Source organism: Equus caballus, chromosome 6 (assembly GCF_041296265.1).
Source record: "Equus caballus isolate H_3958 breed thoroughbred chromosome 6, TB-T2T, whole genome shotgun sequence".
Taxonomy (NCBI): domain Eukaryota; kingdom Metazoa; phylum Chordata; class Mammalia; order Perissodactyla; family Equidae; genus Equus; species Equus caballus.
The window spans coordinates 68,493,454-68,511,336 of record NC_091689.1 but is presented as its reverse complement, the minus strand read 5'-3'; the positions used below and the strand labels follow the sequence as shown (position 1 = coordinate 68,511,336).

General features: G+C 42.1%; 1 long non-coding RNA gene across 3 annotated transcripts in view; it reads right to left on the bottom strand.

Moving 5' to 3' along the window:
- The window catches only part of LOC138924672 (uncharacterized), a 47,717-nt gene that overhangs the window by 17,295 nt on the left and 12,539 nt on the right, over window positions 1-17,883 (bottom strand). The gene's annotated exons all lie outside the window — the stretch shown is intronic.

Genomic DNA, 17,883 nt, shown 5'->3' with positions numbered 1-17,883 from the left:
AGCCTGCATTCAGCCTCAGGACACTGCTTGTGGAGAGGAGGGGGAGAGGATAAGGAATCCAGGTGGCTGTCCTTGGCTGTTTGTCTCCATGGCTGATGGCGGATTCAGGGAGCCAGGGAGCCAGGGAGTAAGCAGGGAAAGAGTGCTTTGGTTTTAACCCCACATATGCTGGGGTTAATGTAAGGAAACTGTTATCAGGGCCGGCATCATTTCAGGACTGAGGTACTATTTATTCCTCTAGTTGCCCGGAAGTTGTCGGCTGATCCCTCTCGGCTAGGCTGCTCTCCAGAATTGTCCTCAGCCAAAGAAAGACACTTTACCCAAGGTTATGCTCCCCCCAAGGGACAGTCCATATCCAATGGCTCCTTCATGTAGGGGACACCCTGTGTCCACCCTGCCTCAATCTGGGATTGCACGGAAGGCCCAGCCCAGCTCCAGAGCTCCCTCTGGGATCCACTGGGATCTCTGCCAGAAATGCACTGCAGTGCAACTTTTTTCTCTCCCCAGTCTTTCTTCCTTCACCACTCACAGGTGCTGTTTCTGCAAGGACTCTCCAATAACCTGTCAACACAAACAACCAGTAATCAATCTATAAATCAAAATTGGGGTGTGTTTGTTATGAGCCAGATCTAAGGACTAGCCTGGGGCCTTTCTTCCCCAAGGAAGGAAGGACACCTTAGAAGTGGGGTGTACAGAGTGGTTATAACCAACTTGGAACAAAGAGCATACATCACATATGATAGGAATGTCCCTTTTACAAGAGTCACGAGATTGCTTTGCTGGCACAGCAGAATGGTGAACACAGCAGGTTGGTGGTCACAAGGTGAGCACAGCAGGTCAGTAATTCATCTTTAGTTTACAGAGAGATGCTTATCCTAAAGGAAATGCTGATATGGAGGAGGTTTCCTCCCTATCTTTAAGGGCATCATTCTTGTCTTTGGGACATAGTAAATATCTAAAGCAGATGTACAATGCGTGCTCAACAGGCCATGTCAGGCCCTTTTGGAAAAACAAGGTCTGGCTGAATTCGTTTTAAACCAAATGACTTCCTCATTTCATTTATTTACCAAACCTCTGCACAGAAACTTCAGTGTCTTGGAGTCTGTTTCCCTGTGAATGCACTGATGACAGTTGGTCCTGGGTGTGGTCCTAGGAACCATTTCTCAAATGGGATTTTGTTGCTGGGCCTGGCTGGCTGTAATAAAGTCCCCTTTGCTGGTAGTTAGGGGAGCACAAATAGCCCAGGCATGCAGTTCCAGTGCAATTGTTAAAAGTTTTACAGGTGGTAAACTGGGATGGGATACTGATGGAAGGCAATGGATGCATTGGCAGGTGCAATATCTCAGGGGTTTAAAAGTTTCAGGGGAAATCAAGTAAATGAAAGAATTTTGGAATTAGATGGGTGTGGCTTGGGGCCATTGATGCTTTGGAGAGAGACACTGAAAGGCTGAAGCTGATTACTCACCAATATAATGGGAAATGTGAAGCCAGAGTGCTTCCTTGGCTCTTTGTAAATCTCATCTCCTATAGCCTGGGCGCAGTAAAACTGAAGACGTAGAAATGGTGAGAGTAGCAGAGTTCCAGAGAATGTTAAATTCTCCGCTCTAGCTGGTCTGCTGTATTCAGGTCAGGGCCCTAATTTGGAAGGAGTGTGACTCTGAGACTTTGCATGGGGACATCTGGGTTGATGCAGTACAAAATTTTGAATCCTCAGATTCCCTTGGACCCTCTGGGCCTGCAGAAGTGTCCCGCTCCTCCCTGTGAAAGGTTAGTGCCTCTTGTTTATTTGCAGATGATGCAGAGGATCCTCCCTTGCAAGAAAACCCGAGCCCTGCTTAGGATGCATCGCTACCTCTCCTCTTGGCCATCGGACCCATAACTAGGGCCAAGTCACGACAGAAGCTGGCCAGAGAGGCGCTGGGCCTGCTAAGGGAGAAAGGGACTGTACCTGAAGTAGTCATAGGACCTGGTCAGAGTGTACCATCAGGAAATGGGAGTGGATCCTGAGGCTGCTTAATCAAGGAACACAGAACGTAACACTGGAAAAGGGGGAGTTTGTTTATGTGAGAGCATTCTCTCACAGTACAGGATTTACACCTTGGCAAGGACCCCAGGAGATGGCGCTATACACTGCAAGGTGGCCTCTTAGAAGCTTGAAAAAAGTGTGAGCCCACGTTAAGTAAGGTAGAACTGGAAAAACTGCCATGGGAAATGGTGAAAGAAAGAATCAAAACGTCTAGAGAAGTGGGCAAGCTAGACCGAATATACTATGTGGGCCAGAAAACCTACCAGCGATTGTGTTCCATGGGAGAGCCCAGAGGGCACTCCATTTACCCTGGTGATAAAGCATGGCCCTGGTGACAAGGTAGCAGCATCACTGAGATGCTCTTGCAGCTGCTGTCCAGAGCTCTGAAGGCCACCGTTGCTGGTAGGAGATGCTGTTACAGACTGGGCTCACTGATAGTAACAGGGACAATAGGGTCCTGAAACAATAGGGGCCAGGTGGCCAAGCTCAAATGTCATAAGCAAGGTGGATGCAATTATCGTAATGAGCAGCTGAGAGCACATTGGCTGTAAACACAGAATGACAGGCTGCCAGAGTCAGCAATGGCTTTCCTCGCCACTCCAGGATCACACCACATTGGCAGGGAGGCCTGAAATTCCACTGCGTGAGATCTCTGTTTTTGTTTTAAACCTTAGGCTCCAATTCTTGTGTTCTGTTATTGCTTGTATTTTTTTTTCAAACACGTCTTTGCTAGAGGCCTTTCTCAACTGAGATTCCAAGAGCAACTGAGCCCTGGTGCCCTCTGGCATCCATTGCACAGAACTCATTAACTTCTCCCCCATGCATTTAGAAGGGTGCCACCCACTCTAGATTCTAGACTCACCATTCTTATGAGAATTTAGAAATAGTCACTCAAATCACGTTATGTGTTCTCAGGTTCAGGTGAGGAACTCCAGTTGAGAAAGCTACAGTCTACCTATATCCTTAACTTTTTTTTTTTTTTACAGGGAAAGATTGGCCCTGAGCTAAGATCTGTTGCCAATCTTCCTCTTTTTTTCCCTCCCCAAAGTCCCAGTACATAATTGTATATCTTAGTTGTAAGTCTTCCTAGTTCTTCTACGTGAGCCGCTGCCACAGCACAGCAACTGACAGGTGAGTGGCCTGGTTCCGCGACTGAGAAATGAACCCAGGCTGCTGAGGCAGTGGGAGCCCCAAACTTTAACAACTAGGCCATCGGGGCCGGCTCTATCCTTAACTTTTTTTTAACCTTAATTAATTCACCTTCTTTCCTCTGAAGCCTCCCTTTTCCCCTAAACCTTCTCAGGGGATTTTGGTCATTCTTACATGCCTTCAGTTTCTCAAGCTTTGAACTGGACCGTTATCCTTTCAACAGCTTTCATCTCTCTGTTCTCTCACCTTTTAGCAAACAATTCTTCCTCCTTTTAGGGTCACTAGAACTCACTCTTCTGGATCGTCTTCTCTTTGTAAAGGCGTCTCAGAGAGGCCTCTCCTGAAGGCTACCTCTAAGGTGAGTCTCCTTCTCATTCTCTTTCCTACTCTTTTCTCTGCCTTCAGGGCACTCACTGTTTTGTAATATTTATATAAAAACATATAAATAACCCAGTTAATTATGTATATGTAAAATTGTAAGTAATGATTTTATTGTTAGTGAATATGGATCTCACTCCCCTAACTCAGGTATGCAAGAAGTATAACGTTAAAAAATTTCTGTAACAGGAAAATTTCTTTTTTTATTGCAGTAACATAGGTTTATTAACATTACATAAATTTCAGGTGTACATCATTATATTTCAATTTCTGTGTAGAATACATCGTGTTCACTACTCGAATACTAATTACAATCCATCACCACACACATGTGCCTAATCACCCCTTTCGCCCTCCTCCCTTCCCCTTTCCCTTCTGGTAACCACCAATCCAATCTCTGTTTCTATGTGTTTGTTTGTTGTTGTTGTTATCTTCTATTTATGAGTGAGATCATATGGTATTTGACTTTCTCCTTCTGACTTATTTCACTTAACATAATACCCTCAAGGTCCATCCATGTTGTCACAAACGGCAAGATTTTATCCTTTTTGGCTGAGTAGTATTCCACTGTATATATAGATATCATATCTTCTTTATCCATTTGCCCCTCGATGGGCACCTAGGTTGCTTCCAAGTCTTGGATATTGTGAATAATGCTGCAATGAACATACCAGTGCATATATCTTTATGCATTCATGTTTTCATGTTCTTTGGGTAAATAACAGGCAGTGGAATAGCTGGATCATCTGGTAGTTTTATTCTTAATTTTTTGAGGAATATCCATACTGTTTTCCATAGTGGCTATACCACATTACATTCCCACCAGCAGTGTATGAGAGTTCCATTTTCTCCACATCCTCTCCAATACTTGTTATTTCTTATCTTGTTAATTATAGCCATTCTGATGGGCGTGAGGTGCTATCTTATTGTAGTTTTGATTTGCATTTCCCTGATAATTAGTGATGTTGAACATCTTTTCATGTGCCTGTTGGCCATCTGTATATCTTCTTTGGAAAAACGTCTCTTCTCCATTTTTTAATTGGGGTATTAGTTTTTTGTTGTTGAGATATATGAGTCCTTTATATATTTTGGATATTAAGCCCTTATCAGATATACGGTTTGCAAACATCTTCTCCCAATTGTTAGGTTGTCTTTTCATTTTGTTGATGGTTTCCTTTGCTGTGCAGAAGCTTTTTAGTTTGATATAGTCTCATTTGTTTATTTTTTCTATTGTTTCCCTTGCCCAGTCAGACATGGTACTTGAAAATTTGCTGCTAAGATTCATGTCGAAGAGCATGCTGCCTATGTTTTCTTATAGAAGTTTCACTGTTTCAGGTCTTACATTCAAGTCTTTCATCCTTTTTAGTTAATTTTTGTGTATGGTGCAAGATAATGGTCTCCTTTCATTCTTTTGCTTGTGGCTGTCGAGTTTTCCCAACTCCATTTATTGAAGAGACTTTCCTTTCTCCATTGTATGTTCTTGGCTTCCTTGTCAAAAATTACCTGTCCATAGATGTGTGGGTTTATTTCTGGGCTCTTGATTCTGTTCCATTGAGCTGTGTGTCTGTTTTTGTGCCAGTACCATGCTGTTTTGGTTACTACGGCTTTGTAGTATATTTTGAAATCAAGGAGTGTGATACCTCCAGCTTTGTTCTTTTTTCTCAGGATTCCTTTGGCTATTCGGGGTCTTTTGTTGTTCCATATAAATTTTAGGATTCTTTGTTCTGTTTCTGTGAAAAATGTCATTGGAATTTTGATAGGGATTGCATTGAATCTGTAGATTGCTTTAGGAAGTATGGACATTTTAACTATGTTAATTCTTCCAATGCACGAGCATGAATATCTTTCCATTTCTTTGTGTCTTCTTCAATTTGATTCAACAATGTTTTATAGTTTTCAATGTATAGGCCTTTCACCAATTTGGTTAAATTCATTCCTAAGTATTTTATTTTATTTTTTTGTTGCAATTGTAAATTGAATTGTATTCTTAATTTCTCCTTCTGCTACTTCATTGTTAGGGTTTAGAAACACAACTGATTTTTGTATGTTGATTTTGTATCCTGCAACTTTACTATATTTATTTTTTATTTCTAAAAGTTTTTTGGTGAATTCTTAAACGTTTTCTATATATAAAATCATGTCATCTGTAACAGGGAAATTTATGACTTTAAACCCTCATTCAGCCCAGGTATGAAGCCGAATCTCAGTCATCTCTAAGGTTTTCTACTGCCCCCATCCTCCGGGGGTTGTTCAAGTTGAGAGAGTTTTGCATGAGTGGGAGTCACTCATCTGGTTTCTCCAGCACTGCTTCTCAGCTCCCTTTGCTGGCCCCTCCTCTTCTGCTAGACCCCTACATTTTGGGGTAGCCCAGGGTTCAGAGATGGGGCCTCTTCCCCATGTACACTCTCTCCCTAGATACTCTCCTGCAGTTCTTGGATGCTGAAGGGAACCAGAATATGTCACCCCGAAATATGCCTCTTTGACATAAGAATTATTTTGAGCTGAAGGCAATCGAGAAGCAGCAAATTCAGGAAAAGCTCTCTCTACCCTCCCCCTATCTGCCTAAAGGCAGGGTATAAATTTTCCTTTACTGGAGACATTCTAGACTTACCAGCCCAGAGGCAGCATCAGAGGAATGTGCAAACAAACTGTATTCATTTCCTCCCATATATTTACCTTTCCACAGTTTGATTCTCTTGGAAGCCTAAAACTACTTTCTTTTGTCTTGTCATTTCTCTACAAATTTAATGTTCTTTGTTGAAGTTGTGATATAAGCCAGAGTTCTAAGCCACCTCGTTGAGTTACTCTTTCCTTGCATCTCTCCCATGTATATATGAGATATACATGTTAATAAACTTCTGTTTGGTTTTCTCTTATTAATCTGTCTTTTGTTACAGGGGCCCCAGCCAAGAACTTAGAAGGGAAGAAGGAAAAGGACTTTTTCCTCCCCTACCATGCTAAGTGTCACCTTTATGTTGATTTTCCCCAAACTTCCAGGGCAAACTTTAACCCAGAACTCCAGATGGATAAATCCATCTGCTCACTTGATATTTCCACCTGGATGTCTAATTTTTATCTCAGACTCACATGTTCAAAAGAAAAATCTTGATTTCTACCTTTAGACATTTTCCTCTCCCATCTTCCCCTTTGGCTCAAGCTAAACACCTACAAGCCATCCTTGATACCTCTGTTTTCGTTATCTATTTATTCAGTAAATTCTATTGGCCTTACCTCCAAAACATATCCCTGGTCCATCTACTTCTCTTCACTATTAGTGCTTTCAACCTAGTCTAAAGTATTATCATCCTTCACCTAGAATACGAGAATGCTGGAGTATTCTTATAATCATTATTTTACACAGCAGCCAAAGGGTTTTACTAGAACTAAGACTAGGACTAAAATGGTGAGACTATGTCACAGCTCTGCTTAATATCCTCTATTTGCTTTCCATTACACTTGAAATGAAAACCCAAGCTCCTTATCATGGCCTTCAATGCTCTCAGTGATCTGGCCCCTTGCTTTCCTCTCTAATTCTATTTTACGTCCTTCTTGCCCTTGCTGGTAGCTCTAACGACACAGGTTTTCTCATCTCCTTGCTCCCTCATTTAAAAATAATCCAAGCTTATTTTTGCCTTAAGACCCTTTGAACTTTCTATTCCTGAAATACTCTTACTCAGATATTCATGAAGCTAGTTTATTTAGGCAAGGAGGAGTTAAGAAAAAGAGAAGAATTAAGAATGATTTTTTTGGTAGACTGATTTGTTCACCTTGGATGGATGGTAATCCCGTTTACTGAGATGAGAGTACTAGGGGAGGAGATAGGAAATTTGAGATGTCTATTATCAGCTTCCACTTATAGAATGCTTGAATATTGTATTAGTTATCTATTGCTGCATAACAAATTACCCCCAGACTTAGTGGCTTAGACAATATTTATTTTCTCACAGGGTCTGTGGGTCAGGTATCTGGCTGTGGCTAGTGGGTCCTCTAGCTCTGGACTCTCACAAAGCTACAGGTGTCTCAGGACTCATCTGGGAAGGAGCCTCTTCCCTGATCACTCAGGTGGTTGCTGGTGGAATTTATTTTCTTGTAGGTTGTCAGAAAGAGGCTTTATTTCCTCACAAAATCTTAGCTAGAGGCCCCCCTCCATTCCCTGCTACATGAGCCTCTCCATAAGGCATCTCACAACTTGGGAATTGACTTCATCAGAGATAGCACCATAGGAAGAGAGTGCTAGCAAGATGGAAGTCAAATCTTTTGCAACCTAATCATAGAAGTGATATTCCACCACTTTGGCCATATTCTATTTGGTTCTAGAAGCAAGTCATTAGGTCCAACCCACACTCAAGGGGAAGGAATTACACAAGAGCTGAATACCAAGAGTTGGAGATCATTGGGAGCTATGTCAGAAGCTACCTACCACAGGCATGTAGGCACTATTCTGAATGCTTTACACATCTTAATTCATTTAGTTTTTACAACACACCTTAAGATAGATGTGCTCTTATTGTTTCCATTTCACAGATGAAGTGCCAAGAAGTAAACTAACTTGCCTGAGGTCACACAGCTAAAGTCAGTTGAGTACAGAGATTTGAACCTAGGCTGTCTGGCTTCAGCATCTGTATTCTTAACTAGTTAGCTGCGCTGCTGCTCAAAGTAGAGGTATTAAGTAAGAGCTGGAGTCTGGACTTCTTGGGAGAGGATTGGGCTGGCAAAAGAGACTTGGAAGATGAAATTAACTAATTCTAGGATAAGGATGGCAGCTGATTCCCAGTTTGTTTCTCTCTAGCAGCCAGACTCCTCCAATGCTAAGGAGATAAGAGAAAACAGATTTAAAGCTTTTCTCCTAGTATTCATTTCTTCCTTCCTTCCTCCCTCCCTCCCTCCTTCCTTTCCTCCCTTCCTTCCTTCCTTCTTTCAGCAAATACTGACTGCCAACCATGTGCTGAGGAAACTACTAGATCCTGGAGAATGTATTTTTAGCTTTCTCAATACAAAAGATGCATCCTTTTGAGAATTTTTTAAACAACTGTAGTCTTCCCTGAAATCATCTACTTAACCGTCATCTATTTCAACTTGAACTGTCTTCCTATTAAATGTACCACTGTTAAGTGTTGTGACAGTACTAGAAAATAAGCAATTTTAAAGCATTTGCACAAATTCTAATTGGGCTTCTACTTTGGCTTTCTCTATTATCTACTTAGCAATCAAAGCAACTCCTTAATTTAACATATGATGTTGAAAATAATTTTACAATATTTCCAATTAAGTTAATCTTCACATTGCTTTTGTGTTCTTTGCGATCACATGTAGAATGATAAAATTCTGGTTTGCATATTATTAATGAATATGGGGTGTATTTTTCCATCTGAGATCCTAATAGCTCACTATTATCTAATTTCAGAAATGAGTTCAATACTCAATCTACAAATTATACAGTAACCAACTTCTCCAAATGAACCACAATTCAGAGTTAAGCTCATAAGCCACGTTTTCTAGATTTGTGCCAAGCTGTAACAAGCCAAATCTTGATCATCTACTTCAGCTAAATAGGTTAGACAGAATTTAGATGTTCATTAGCAAGAATTTTGACCTAGAAGCAAGATAGGCCATCACAGAAATGAAGAAAAGATGAAATTACACAATTCAGACCAACATTATCCGATCTCTGATCTATGGTTGGAGAAGATCATTGAAGTGGCAACCCTGCTTCTTACTTAACAAAACACTTAAAAACAATGGGAACAATGATTGTACTGCTTTCAAGTTCTGAATATTTAGACTATTACCAAGAAAAATATGTTGTAAAAACCAGCCTACGGCGAATGTCAGGAAAGAAAGTAGGCCTGCCTGGGAATCTCTAACCAACTACAATTTTGATTAGCCTATGAGCTACAAGTTTGGTTATACTGCTAGGATATTCGGATAAAAAACAACTATTTCTAAGGGATAATAGAGTATCTCACAATAGCTCCATCTGGGCATTAAAAAAAAAGTCATGTTCATTTGCCATGGAAATATTCTGATGATTTATGTGGCTGTGCCAGAGCTTTTTTTTATTGTCTATATTACAATTGTGAGAACTTCCTTTACAAAAGTGCTCATTTTTATGTGGCTAAGAAGCCAGGACAGATATTCTCCAAAGAATATCGTCATCATCAATCAAATGAAACTAGCATAGGAAAGGAGTCACATTTAACTGCTGAAAGCCCTCTGTGGGTCTGAATCAGTCCATCAGTCAAGGCTTTATTAAACACTGACTAAGTGCTTACCATACTTTTAGGTACTGCAGGGCTGTGGAATGCCACAGCTGCTGAACACCAAGATCTAATGGGGAGCCGTATCAAATAAAGATTCCTGCCGTCCCTCTTCGGAAGAGTCTCATCGGTAGGTTCTGGCACGTGGCACCCAGGGACCTGTTTTGTTTTTTGAAACTTCCCAGGTGATTCTGACGATGAGTCAGGATTGGGAACTGTGCCTGCAGTGGTTGTCAAATCTGCTCCCTGGACCCGCATCATCAGCGTCGCCTGGGAACTTGATAGAAATGCAGATTCTCAGGCCCTGCCCAGACCTACTAAATCATAGGTTCTGGAGATGACAATCTGTGTTTTAACAAGCTCTCCAGGTCATTTTGATGCCTGATAAAGTTAGAGAATCGTGGCCTTTTCTCCAGACTGAGATGGATGCCCAAGTTCTTTCTTTGCTATAGAGCTAAGGGAATAGAGTTGCTTTTTCTCCTTAGGTAGGTAGCCAGCCACTCCGCCCTTCTCTTCACCCTTGGCCTGCCTGAAGAATTGTGCAGGGGAAATAGACTTCCTCCACTTCCCACTGCCTTGCTGCCTGGGGAGACGATCTATAGGGAGAGGCCCTTTTGCCTTCAAGGAAAACAGGAAGGGGATAACAAATAATAACCAATATGGGAAAGTGTCAGAAGTTCTGAGACTTAAAAAAGGCTTTCTGTCCTTGTCCCGAATCCTTTATCCTCCATTTTTATTCCTGAATATAGAGCTCACCCCCTCCCCATTTTCTCACTCCACCTTCAGCAAAGCCATATGACACTTCACAGCAACTCAAGGCCTAAAAATAAAATAAAGGCAAGCAATAGATGTCCTCTTTCAACATAAAAGTTTTCTATTTTACTTTTTAATGGAAATCATTTGAAAACAAATTTTGTTCAGTACCATCTGGATTTTTCCTGATTATTGAGTGTTATTATAATGAACATTAACTGTTATATCCTATTAGCAAGCAATGATATCATGTGCTATTGAAGATTGAAGACATGCTTGTCCATTAAATAATCCTGGATGTCTAGGAATTTTTTTCTTATATTTCTTTATTTTTGTCTTTCCTCTCATCCTCAAGATATCAGCAATGTCCACGTATCTTTTTCGATATTCTTCACCTTGCATCTACTTTTTTGGGTTTTTTTTGAGGAACATTAGCCCTGAGCTAACATCCACTGCCAATCCTCCTCCTTTTGCTGAGGAAGACCGGTCCTGAGCCAACATCCGTGCCCATTTTCCTCCACCTCACATGTGGGATGCCCAACACAGCATGGCTAGCCAAGCGATGCCACGTCCACACCCGGAATCTGAACAGGTGAACCCAGAACCACCAAAGTGGAACATGGACACAACTGCTGCGCCACCATGCTGGCCCCTACTTTTTTGCTTTTAATTTGGGAGGGCTGGGAAACCAGAAAACATATTTCTTAGAACTATATTTAAAATGAGTACAACAAATTGGCAAATTTTATTTTTTACTGATAATATTCAATGCTAGTGAGGTTGTATTAAAGTTATTGCTCATGAAAGTGTTAATTAATATAATCCTTTGGGAAAGCAATTTGGCAATATTTGCCAAGATCCTTAAAATACTCATACTCTTTAATATGACATTTTTGCTTCTAGAACTAATATAAGGAAATAATTTATTATAAAAAATATTTATCCACAATGAAGTTTGTTGTTTTATCATTTGTATTAGGAAAAAACGGAAAATGAACTAAATATTTAATAATAGAAGAATTTTTAGGTCAATTATAGAATATTTAGTCAATGAAATTATATATAGCCATTAAAACTGATAGATACAAAGATTTTGAAATAATTTTATCATACATGCATATAATATAAAAGTAAATGAAAAAGGCATCCTTCCATCCATTGCAGAGCTTAGAAATAATATAATAATAACAGCTAAGTATTTTATGTAAGTTAACTCATTTAAACCTCACAAAACCCCTGTAAAGAAAGCACTATAATCTCCATTTAATAGATGAGGAAACTTACTAAGAGTTTAAGTAACTGGCAAGTAATTGTCAGAGTTTGTATATCCAAACCCAAGTAATGTGGGTCTAAGAGCCTGAAGTTCTAACCACTGAGCTTTAAATAGGGACATCTCAGTTTATGCTTGCTGCACTGGCATAATTATTCATAGTGCCCCATTTCATTCTCAAAAGCCACAATTAAGACAATAAATCATATGGTTACACTAACTCTAAGTGAACACATCCATGCTCAGAAATAAGAAAGGAGTTTCTCAGTGGATCAGAACTGTGAGGGTTTTCTGAGACTGAATGAATGTGGACTCAGATGGAAGAGGGAACTAGTAACCCAGAACATGACTGATATAAGGAAGGATCAGTAACCAAGTGGGACTCATGCCTGAAGGCTGTTAAAGCCAGGAGGGGGTCTAGGGACAACAGTATGGGGAGTCGTGGGTTACTATGGCAAGAATAATGACTTCAGCTGTAAGAGATTGCAAAAATGGTCACAATACATCTCCCACCAAGAGGCTGTATCTATTTCCCCACCTCTCTAATCTCGGCTGGCCTTACAACTTTCTTTGACCAAACGGATGTGATGGAAGTGATGCTGTGTGAGTTCTGAACACTGCCACCCTGTGAATAAGCCTGGGCTAGCCTGTTGGAAGATGAGAGACCATGTGGAGAAGGATCAAGTTGCCCCAGCCAACAGCTAGTCACCTTTCAGACATGCAAGGGAGGCCACTTAGGATGAGCCAAACCCCGGTAGACCAGCCAGCTGACTGCATATTCTGCAGCTGACTACAAATGCATGAACAGGACCACAGAACTGCCCACTGAGCCCAGCCCAAATTGCTGACCCAAGGAATTGTAGGCTGAATAACTAGGGTTGTTTTAAGCCATTGAGCTTTGACGTAGTTTGAGATGTAGCGAAAGCTAACTCATACACCAGGAAATCCTTGCAAACATCTCCAGCTTCCACCCCTCAAAGGTCTAGGCAGTGTTTCTTTGGGGGCATCTGTGCCAGGCAGCAGTAATGCTTGGGGCAGAAAGGCAGTGACTGTGTGTCTAAAGTCACCTGGGAAAAAACGAAGATCACTGAGCCCAGAAAAGTCAGCTATGAAATATCTTACCCAAAAAGATCTGTGTGGTCCCTTCTTCCAGGAGATAAATCACATATATTGCAAGATGAGGTAAGAACAGGGTAAATTTTGCCAAATATTTAAGAGAAGTCTTTATCCAGAAATTAGTTTTCTTTTATTATTGAATGTTGCTGCTAAAGGAGAGCCTGCCCATGCAGCTTGTTCCTCAGTGTAACTCAAGTACTGGAATTACAACTGAATGTGACCACAGCCCACAGTTTTTGCCCCAAGAGAGGTTACAAAAAGAGAACACTTTCCCCCTTTGAAGCAGACACTTGGTCATGCCCACAAGTTTGGCTGTAAATTGAAGACAAACTTCCCGTTTCATTGAGAAGTAAATGAGATCAGAATTGCTTACAAGTTTGCAAAAACTAATCCATCTCGCTAGCAGAAGGTGATATCTAGCATTGTTTTACTTGTTTTCTGTTGAGGTGAAATTCACATACCACACAATTAACTGTTACAAAGAACACAAGTCAATGGCATTTAGTATATTCACAACGTTGTGTAACTACTTCTCTCTAGTTTCAATACTTTTTCATCACTCCATGGAAACATCCATATGTTACTTGGTCACTGCCTGCGACTCTCATTCCTGGGAGCCACTAATGTGGTTCTGTCTCTGTGGATTTGCCTATTCTGATATATCATATAAAAGAAATCATTCACTACGTGATCTTTTGCGTCTGGCTTTTTCCACTTAGCATGTTTTCAAGGTTCATCCAAGTTGTTGCATATGTCAGTACTTCCTTACTTTTTATGACTAAACTATATTCCATCTTATGTATTTACCACAAATTGTTTATGCATGTCTTTCTTGGTGCGTGTTTGGGTTGTTTCCACCTTTTGGCTACTATGAATACTGTCATTATGAACATTTGTGTACAAGTTACTGTGCAGACATATGTTTTCATTTCTCTTGGGCGTATATCTAGGAGTGAAAGTGGTGGGGCGTATGATAAAATGATGATCTAAGCTAATGTTGTGTGAGTAAGGAAGTGAAAAAAAAAAAAAAGAATTGGGGACCAGCCTGGTGGCGCAGTGGTTAAGTTCATACGTTCCACTTCGGTGGCCTGGGGTTTGCCAGTTCAGATCCCCGGTGCCGACCTATGCACAGCTTGTCAAGTCATGCTTGCAGGCATCCCACATATAAAGTAGAGGAAGATGGGCACGGACGTTAGCTCAGGGCCCATCTTCCTCAGCAAAAAAAAAGAGGAAGATTGGGAGCAGATGTTAGCTCAGGGCTAATCTTCCTCAAAAAAAAAAAAGGATGGAATTGAATGTTGTTAAAGAGACAGGTTTTGGGGATTTACAGCGTGTGTGTGTGTGTGTGTGTGTGTGTGTGCGCGTGCGTGGTGGAGGTGGGGGCAGCTGATCAAGAGGAAGTCAGGGATGACTGGCAGGCTTCCTATCTGGAGACAGGAAATTACAGAGAGCAGTGTTGGCTGTGTAAAGAAGTCAAGGTTAGACATATTGGGTTTGGGGGCTCCTTGTGGCAGCTGATTAATAGGCATTTGGATTTATGGGTCTGGAGTCAGGGGAAAGATTTGTGCTTAGAAAGCTTCGGGAATCATCCGCATATGGATGGTGACTCACCCCAGGGGTGGGGATAGTGTCTTAGGTCCTTCCTTCCATTCCACTTCTGAAAACCTGTGAAAAGGACATAGGAAGAAGGGAATCCCATTTTTCCAAAATTAACTTGTCCTGCCTCCTCCAGACTTCCTTCACTGACGCCTAAGTGGGCAGGAGCCTCTTCTGAGAAGCACGTGCAGCCCTGTGGGCAAACCAGCATCCACGATGTGGGGCGTAAGAGAACTTGCGAGGGATAATCAGGGGCACAGGCCCTCCCAACAGAACCGTGCCAGACTTCCTCTACTGGAGGTCACGGCTGCAGTTTCTAGAATTACCAAGTCTTTGAAACCAGTTAATTGTTAGAAAAGAAAGCGGCAAGGTGCCAAGCTACAGCACCGGATCAGAAGGCACATCCCTTTGCCCGAGGCGCGGCGGGGACCTGCCGGGGGTGCGGCGGGCGAGGCCGGAAGCCTAGAGCAAGGGCGCGCGGCTTTCCGGGTTGGGAGGCACTGGGGGAGGGGAAACCAGGGTTCTGGCTGTCTCCCCCGGGAAGGGCCTCCATCTCGGCTGGAGGACCTGCAGCTCCAATAAAGACGGAGCAGGAAGGGATGTCAAGAAAATCCAGGAAAAAGAGGTCCAAAGGGCTGCCGTGGCTGAAGCGATGGCCAGAGTGGCGTCTCCGCTTCCCCACGCGGCGGCATCCACAGAGCCTGGTGCTGGGGCCGGCTCTCTTCAGATTTCCTTTTCAGATGGGAGGTTCTTGTGACAGTAATAGTTGTCCCCTCTCTGCTACTCTAAGTCCACAGTCCTGTTTTTCATTCCTGGAAGAAACTTCTGCTGTACCTTCTCAGGGATCCTAGACGCAAGTGAATTTTGATTCTCAGAAAAAAGTTAATTTCCAAAGTGCACATGTTCTCCCAGAGGTGTTACTTGGAGAACATTTAACCCTGCAGTAAATTAAGTTCCATACGGGATATTTTGTGTCTATCTGTTAGAATCACTTTTGCTACTGAAAATGTGATCTCTGTTGAGGGGAGATTCTCCTTCCTTCTTTATTCTAGGATAAAGAAAACATTGTTGAAAATACAATAAAACAAAACAAAAAACCCTCACCTATTAAGCGGTTAACCTCCGTTCATTGTTCAGATTTCAAAGGGTTAACTGTAGGACTCAAAGGTGGCAGGGACACATAATTTCTTCTGGATGCAGATACATATATTCCTCATATCTCAGGTACCTATAAATTTGGATTGATGAATGAATGTTGAATGAATTTTATACCTGCTTGGCCTTGCCGCTGGGCTCCCTAGGGCAAACAGCTCAGGCCCCTTTTTATTTTGGACACAGTTGCCTCCATTATCTGCCCACTGAGAACCTCCCATGTTCCACATAAGTGGTAGCTGCTGGGGTCTGTTGAAGGAAAAGATTACCACTCAATATGTAAACAGAAAGCCACATTTAATACTTCCTGAAGCACAGTCTTGCAGCAAAGCAGCAAGCTGGTGGGTTTTTTTTTCTGAGGAAGACTGGCCCTGAGCTAACATCCATGCCCATCTTCCTCTACTTTATATGTGGGACACCTACCACAGCATGGCTTTGCCAAGCAGTGCCATGTCTGCACCTGGAATCCAAACTGGTGAACCCTGGGCTGCCAAAGTGGAACGTGCACACTTAAGTGCTGTGCCATCAGACTGGCCCCAGGGAGCTGGTCTTATATAGGGTTTGGGAAGTATGGAATTGAGGGATTGGTGCACTTTCAGAGGCAGAAGGAGGTTGATGCCAGCTTGGAAACCTGGTTGTTCAGATGAGAATGGTGTGGATTGGCTGGCTTTTGAAAGCATGGGGCTGTTTCTGGCTGACTTTCAGAAGTGTGTTCACTTAGGCAAGTTGCCATTGATTCATTACACTGAGGCAAGCTGTCATTGATCCATTAAACCAGTTTAGAACTGGTTCTGGTGGTTACTTGTTGCCATAACTACAGAACATTTTATCTTTTCCTGGAAGTTGGGAAGTCTTTTATTTTCAGGCCTCTGCCTTCAAGAAAATTATATCTATGTGGAGGATGGATGTGTAAGCTATACACAGAGATAGCTAACAGGGAGGTCAAAAGCACAGGCTTCCTGCTAAGCATAGAAGATTGATTACCTGCATTTACCGCTATTCCATCCTGAATCTCCACCCAGATGATACTTAAGGGATTGAAAAAGACATAAACCTACGAGGAAGAAGAGACCATGAGGGGAGACAAGAGTAGAGAGTAGAAGAGCAGTTGAGAGATGTCAATCAAATTTTGGAAGCCAAAAAGCAGATGGGCAATCACTAACTGATCTAGCAGGGCAGAGGAAGCTGAAACTACACTGACTGCAGAGAGGGAAGCCAGGAAGAAAAACCCGGCTTTAGAGCTCTGGAAAATCTCAAGAATTGTGGTTCCAGTTATCTTTGAAGGCCAGAGTGAGGGGTAGGGCTGAAAACAGAAAGATGGGTTGAAATTCTGTAAATGGAGCAGTTAGGCCCTTATATTGCTTTCTGCAAAACAGGAAACCAAGCAACCCACCCCAGCAGAAAGTGGGAGGGTATTGAATTGAGGGACTCCAAGTTTAGGCAGAGTGGAAAGGCAGGGAGCTCTGCAGAAAGCAGGGGAATTCAGAGGAAATTAATGTCCTGCAAAGTAATACTCTGAAGCCTCTTTCCCTAACCTGGCTCCCAGAAGGCTGGCAGCCAGCATGACTCCCGCCAAGGTAAGGAGCTAGAGACAGAATTTCTCCCTAGGGAAAAATGACCATCCCAGGAAGAAAGAGCTAGAGATGCTGACACGTTTGTGGGGAGGTGTCCCCGAGGGAATGCCTGGGTCCCTGCCCAATCATTCTGCAATGAAGTCTACAACTCGGTATGTCCCACTTCCCCACACAGATCATACTAGGTTTTAGTGCGTCACTCTTAAATATAAATAAATAAGAATTCCCAGATATTTGAGGAAAGTCTTCAGCATGAAAAAGTAGAGATAAAAACAAACAGAAAAGAATTTAGAGGAATCAGAAAAATTAAGACCTACAAGTTATGGTCTCAGTGATAAAAGAAGCTATTGTATTCATGAAGAAAGAATGAGATGTTTTTAAAAAGCCAGATGTAGGGGCCAGGCCTGTGGCCGAGTGGTTAAATTCATACACTCTGCTTCGGCACCCCAGGGTTTCGCTGGTTTGGATCCTGGGTGTGGACACAGCACCGCTCATCAAGCCATGCTGAGGCGGTGTCCCACATAGCACAGCCAGAAGGACCTACAATTACAATATACTATGTACTGGGGGGCTTTGGGGAGAAAAATAAGGAAAATAAAAAAGAAGATTGGC